The sequence below is a fragment of the Gekko japonicus genome, unplaced genomic scaffold (assembly GCF_001447785.1).
Source record: "Gekko japonicus isolate JY-2015 unplaced genomic scaffold, Gekko_japonicus_V1.1 scaffold83, whole genome shotgun sequence".
NCBI lineage: Eukaryota > Metazoa > Chordata > Lepidosauria > Squamata > Gekkonidae > Gekko > Gekko japonicus.
In genome coordinates, this window is record NW_015168655.1 from 211,510 (window position 1) to 218,411 (window position 6,902).

The following is a 6,902-nucleotide window of genomic DNA, read 5'->3' on the forward strand; positions in this document are numbered from 1 at the left end:
AAATGTTCAACAAATCTACTTATATGCCTTTTTACTGAAAAAAGTATTCTAATTTTCGCTGCTCCAAAATCTAGTGACTTCAGTGACAATAATCAGAGGAAATGCAAGACAATCATGGACAATAATGTGGTCAGACTATTCATGAAGGTGACAAATAAATGTTTCCAGTCTGAGGTAACCAATTTCTCCAGATGTATTGGGTGCAGCCATCCTATCTCTTTGTTCCAACAGAATCTCAAATCCAAACTAGTCCTGTAAGCAATATGATGATGACTTTTTACTGACTACATCCCCAGAATCTAAAGCAATGAATCGCCAACTTCATTCAGTTGGTAGTTATATCTCCTTATATATAATTGAATAGTGGGTGCCAAAGTTCTAATTCTAAAATGCACTCCCTTAGTGTATGGCTGATGGCACTGCTCCTCAGCATATATCACCACCAATCAGAAGGCAAAGCCCGGGTCCCGCCCACACCACAACTGCTGCGACAACCTGGTCTTTTGCATATGGAAGCTGATTGGACTTAAGTCCATTCCACAACTCAAACTCCCCCCGCCCCGCAAGGCAGTTGGAATTTTCAGTTGTATAACATACCTCATAGGGGAGAGGAGAATGGGTAACAATGGTTACCACTCTCCAGGTGAGGGCTACAGATAACTCAAACATACAAATGCTCTTCAGATAGCAGAGATCAGTCCCTCTGGAGAAAACAGTGGACTCTGTCATTAAACCCTGCTGAGGTCGCCACAGGAAACTGACACTGTTTGCCCAAAGCCAGAGCACTCTCCCAGAGCCTCTTTCTAGATCCCGTTGTATTTATTTCCGCAACGGGCATTATTTCTAGTTAGTCATAATGATCTAATCAGAGAACCTGGACGATAATGTTTCTCCTTGCTTAAATGCATTCATTCATTCTAAGGATACATTTAAGTAATAATTCATTACAATTTTATCTTAATGATTCTTAAAGTCAGTTATTATTGTACTATAAGTATAGTCCACAAACATTTTACTCTTTTATGCAACTAATTTGATGCATACCAGATCTGCTTTATTTCCATCATTTTAAGAACCTAGAAGGAACTTGTGTGGCTTGTTCTATGTTCCTTTTACAGAATGTAAATACTATTTGTAGCCCCATAGTCTCTCCCCTTTTACTGATTCCTTCTCTCCTTCCTACCCACCAGCCAACCGGTCTTTATCTGCCCCCCTCCATCCTCAGCTTTCCCGGGAAGCATCTTCTTGGAAAACTATGTCCCAGTTGTATAGTGCTGTCATCCAGCTCAGTTTTCGTTTCATCCAACTCAAAAAGGAAAGGCCTAGGTAGGAGGCACACAAAATGTGTTTGGAAGAAGCACGATGTCATGTGAATGCTCTCTTTAAAAGTAGGTCTGTGTTGCTGCCTCTAGGGGAAAATCCCCCTTTGGGAACGGCCTATGTTAAGCTACCTTTAAGAATCATTAGGGTCTATGAGACTGGCCTGCCTGACAGCCAAGTCCACGCCTACAAACAGATGTTACTAAACAGAGTTGGAAATGGCTTACTGTTTTCTACAATTGGTATTTATCAAAGACTGCAATGTTTGTAAAGGACAGATGGTGTTATACTTTTATATTTCTATAGTGCTTTGCAGATTTTAATGGTTTTATTGTAAACCACTTTGTCAGCTTAGCTGGGAAATGGTATACAAGTTAGAGAAGTGAATAAATACATTGATACTAAGTAAATAAATGCTCCCTTAAGTATGAAGACGTAAAACTTTGTAGCGTTGAATTACTGTATATGGATGTACTACTAGCTCCTTGAAAATTTAAAAATCATGGATTCCTCTTTCCCTGTCGCAGTGCGCGGAATGCTGGCTGGCACGTCAGTGCCCAAAGGGAGATAGAGTACCCACAGAAGACTGGAGTCCAGAACTTAGGTGCAAAGACAGTGAATTTATTCACACCCAGCCACCACCTATATACAGTTCTCAGTGTCAAAGTGCTCCGCTGCAATTGATTCATGTGAGGGAAAAATACCACTGTACACTCTGTACATTTATACAACCTCTGGCCAATCAGCACACAGCTGATGCAATCCTCCTGCAATACCTTTAGTGCCAGGCTGGACTGCCTCAAACCAGTTATGGCCAGCCTCCTTGCAGTCACATGCTACCTCTAGCTGTCACTTTACGTTGACACTAGATCAAACCCATCTAGGCCAGCCTTACCATTATAAGTGAATCACGACATTCCCCTGCTCAGCACTAACCATAGTGTAGAGCCTCATGTGTACCACCATTAACCATGTTTACTAGCTTGGACCCTTTCTACCCATGGTGGCAAACCCACTAAAAAAAACATTGTTTTAAACTTTGTTTTATAAGGTAAACATGGTTAGGCTGACTCATTTTGTAAACCATGATTTGCGGAGAACCAGCAACAGACCATAATGATTTATAAATCTCCAAAGGTGGTTCTAAAGAGATAAAAGCTCCTATGTTAGTTCTAAATAATAGTTCTTTAAGAGTACAATCAGAAAACAAAGTGTAAAATAGCCCTTATTTGAAATTTCTAATTAACAATATTAATCATACTGTAGCACTCTAATAATATGGTTGTAGTTGGTGATAAATAATCCACCACCCATTGAAACATGCTCTTTTAAGTTCTAGCATCTTTATGAATAAGTTATTCTACATAAAAAAACACTGACTGCTCTCCTGTTATTAAGATCTCTGTACTACCATTCTCCCTTCATCAGTAATCCGAAATATGCTGTTGTGCAACCCCGTGCTCAGTTGCTCCAGTCTAAACCCATAGATTTAAATGGGTTTAGACTGGAGTAACTTTACATAGGACTGACTCATAAGCTGCTCACAATCACAGTTTTAGTACATTCTGCTGTATGGACATTGTGTATTGTGACTGATATCCAAATGCTATTAAAATGAGCAGGAGACAGCAGTGTTAAATTCAGAGCAGTCAAACTGCGAATGCTGTAGAGATAAAAACAGCTTGTTAGAGGATGATCTAATCTCCTTAACGGTTGAGATATAACCATACTGTTATAGGGGGCTGTCATTCAAGGCCACACTGGTGCTCTCTTAATACATTTTAAAATACAGCTGTGAGCTTATCAGCAAACAACAAGGATCTCTGAAATGGGAAGAAATAAAGTGCACGAGAGAACTGAGAGCATATCTCATAGCTCAGCTCCAACCCCGGAGCGTAGCCTTCCATAATACATGCATCACAAACCATTACAAATGTTCAGTGCCATAAATATACTAATCACAAACTGTTTATTTCAGTATGATGGGCAATAGTTACTTTTCAGAGCCAGCACTGGCTGAGGTGATGTGAGAAAAGGATTGCTTTGGGTAGGTGTAGGAAGGATAGTCAGCAGTTAATGATGGGAAACAGCATTCTATGAAGTGCCTGAGCCACTCCTCCTCCCTCTTCGAGATGCTGCGGTGGTGTTCATCTCTCCCATTTGCTGAGTCTCTCGATGCTTGGGGATCCAACAGGGGTGGACAGAGGCAGCTGGCCTGACAGGAAAGAATGCAACAGTCTCATGATGCAGCTCTCTGTATCAGAGCCAGAACCACAACCCTCTCTGTGTCACATTGCATTCTCAGTGTGAAAGTCATTTTAAAAGAGGTTGCCATCAAATAAACCAAATATACTGATAGCCAATTTGCCTTATTTCTTAGTAAGGAGTGGGGAATTAGAATATTAAATTGCAATAGGCTTAATTATGGGACCAATACCAGAGTCCAATTTATCCAGATCCCCAGAAATAGTCAGGGAGACTAGATCTTAAATAAAATAGTTTCTGTACTGAATAATTTCACACACACATACAATAAAACAATGATACACTCAAACAATACAGAACTAGGAATTTAGATAGAAAGGTACAGAGACTGTCGCATTAGCAGGAAAATATTGATAAGAGGCGATACTTTACCAGTCCAACGCAGCAAGTTGATTCTGCAATGAAAATTGGGGAAAATACTAAGGAAGGGGTCGTGTGTTAGCCAGCAGCACACGTGGTAGACTCTAGACAGCACTAGGACTAGAGTCAGCAAGGTAGGGTGGGGTCAGGTAGGCAGAAGGCAAGACAGAGAACAATGGGCAGATGCTCTTCTTATATACCCTAGAAGTGGTTTGGGGCATGTGCCACCAAGTAACATGGCCCCCAGGAAGGAGCTAGAAGCTGCCAGTTCCTTATCGGGGTCAAAATAATGGAATTAAATGTTGGGCAATTGATTTAATGTTTACTAACCATGACACCCTTAAGAATGGACAAAGGAAAAGAAAAGGTAGTCGTTCCAGGTACTTGGCTAGCCAACAATCTGGTGATCTGCATCATTGTTATTTTGATGGGTAGTGGGTGTGTTTGGCTACTCAGGTAATCTCGTCGTGGCCAAGTTCTATTGTTTGAGGATGAGTACATTCAGTAATGCTAGGAGAAGGTGTGCGGGGGAAGGCTGCCTGCGTGCTGGAGAAGAAGTCCTTCTATGGAGTCTGTGACAGAATTAAAGATCTGGGACCAGCAGAATGTAAACAAGGAACACTGCTGAGTCACATGACTGAGTGAGGAGGGGGCCATTTGGCTCAGAACACTCAGTGATGTCCTTCAATTTGTAACAATCTTGTATCTTCAAGAGTGACCCACTCTCTAATCCAAACTAGTGCCGCAGCTCTATAATATAGAAGCCAATTTGGGACTCCAAATCCGCCTCGCCCTTTCACATCCTGCAACATTTTTAACCTTATTCTCGCCTTCTTTCCTTGCCAGATGAACTTAGTTGTCAGTTTATCCAATTCTCTAAACAACGCTTGATTCTGCAATATAGATATAGTTTGAAATAAAAACATCCATCTTGGTAATATATTCATTTTTATTGCTGCCATCCTGCCCATCAAGGACAATTGCAGATTTTTCCACTTCTCCAAGTTCTGTTTCGTATTTTTTAACAACACTTTATAATTTTCTTCATATAAATCATTGCATTTATTTGTAACTATAATTCCTAGGTATTTCGTTTTCTTCACTATCTGACATCTTGTTACCCCTTGAAGCTCTTTTTTCTGCTTCTCATCCATATTCTTCTGTAGCTCTGTGTGAACAGTCTGATAACAGTTTGAGCAGAGAACTGGGGCTGAATATTCTGTTGTACAGAGTCCCTCTAGAGGAAAGAGGACAGTGAACAGAGTGGCAAACGTTTAACGCATCAGTGGTCACCAAATACATTGCTCCTAAAGGAACTGTTAGAGGTGGTTAAGAGAAGGCTAAGGATCAGTCTGGCAAGAGTCTGGAAAACTGGTTGGTGGCCATTTGGACTCAAAAGGGGCCAGATAGCTAAAGCCAAAGGCTAACCACAAAGCAGTACTGGAGAGTGTGATTATAAGTGTATTTAGTGGACTGAGGAACATCTGTGTGAAACTGAAAGTAACAAGCATACAGCCTAAGTGAAAGCCAAGTCAAAAGTTATAGCCTGAAAGGAAACAAACTATCCTGTGTACATATCTTCCATCTCCCTGTTGTGTGTTCTGAAAATAAAGTGCTGTTCTGTTTTGAAGTGAACAAGCCTTGGTACCTGACAACTAAAAATCAAATACACTTAGCAGTGGTCCTCAACAGAGCCTACAGTGAAAACAAAACCCCCGAAGAGACAATTTGTATAGAGGGAACAGGTCAGCACAGTAACAGCAGGTCTGATCAGTCACCTCACAGTACAGCATATATTAGGGCCGTGCGTCATAGAGTCCTTTACAGGAACACTCAGCTTCTGGCGTGAAGCATGGCTTCTGTTTGCTGGCTGCTGCATATTTCTGGCATCAGGGAGGTTGGTTTGTTTCCTGCAAGGGTGCGGGAGCAAGGAGCACCATGGGTCCGCGTCTGGCTGGCACACTGCTTCCTGGCGAGGCTTCTCTCATCTGGGCACGTGTCTACAGTCTGGGAGGTTGGCACCATCATTGGGCTACTGCACAGTTCAGTCCCTGGCACATTTATTGCACAGTTCAGCTTACAGCCATAGTCCATAAGTGCTGCGCAAGGCTCTTGTGTGGCAACAATACACACTTTAGATTTCCTTTTGCCTCCTGGTGAAATCTTGCCGATAAAGTTCACAAAGCTTTTAGCCCCACCCCACCCCCTACAAAGCACTGTGTGAAGGCAGGTGTCTGAGTCATGTTCTGGGGCTTACATGTAAGAAATGGTAAGAATGTTTGCAGTGGTGTTGAGGGAAACATGATGAATCTCTTTTACGCACCGCTTATGAAACACTTTGTACTCTGCCACTGACTAACAGTCAGTCTAACTTAGTAGGTGCACTTAACACTTCCATGGTGCATAAGTTAAGTGCCTTTGAAGATTCTAATCACAGTAACTGAAATCAATCATTAACATATATTCAGATATTCACTTTGGTTCATTGCTTAAATGCATCCTGGGTAAAATACTAAATGCTGACAGGCAATCATACTGTTTGTGGCCTTGCTTGTTCTTGCCAACTATAACTGTGCATGTTCCTGATGTCAGCTCACTTGTGTTAGATGGAGAACGTACTGCATGGTGTACCCATATCTGTTACATTAAGATACTTTTTGTTAACTTCACAGCCTGAAAAGAAGGCCTATTGTTTAGCTGTAGGAGGTATATTTTTGCCTGAGAAAATCCAACCCACAGGTTGGAGCCCAATCAGAATGGTGTGACGGATATGTGACAAAATTTGATGGAACCAATAATTATGATTTATTTCTAACTGTCATAACTTTATGTCTCCCATTGTAACCTTAGGGAAGAGCTGTGGATACTCGAGGGTTCAAAACCTTGTTGTGCCTGTATTTTCCCTCCTTTATTAATAAAGTTTTAAAGCTTGGATTCTCTTCTACAAGACTGCCGAG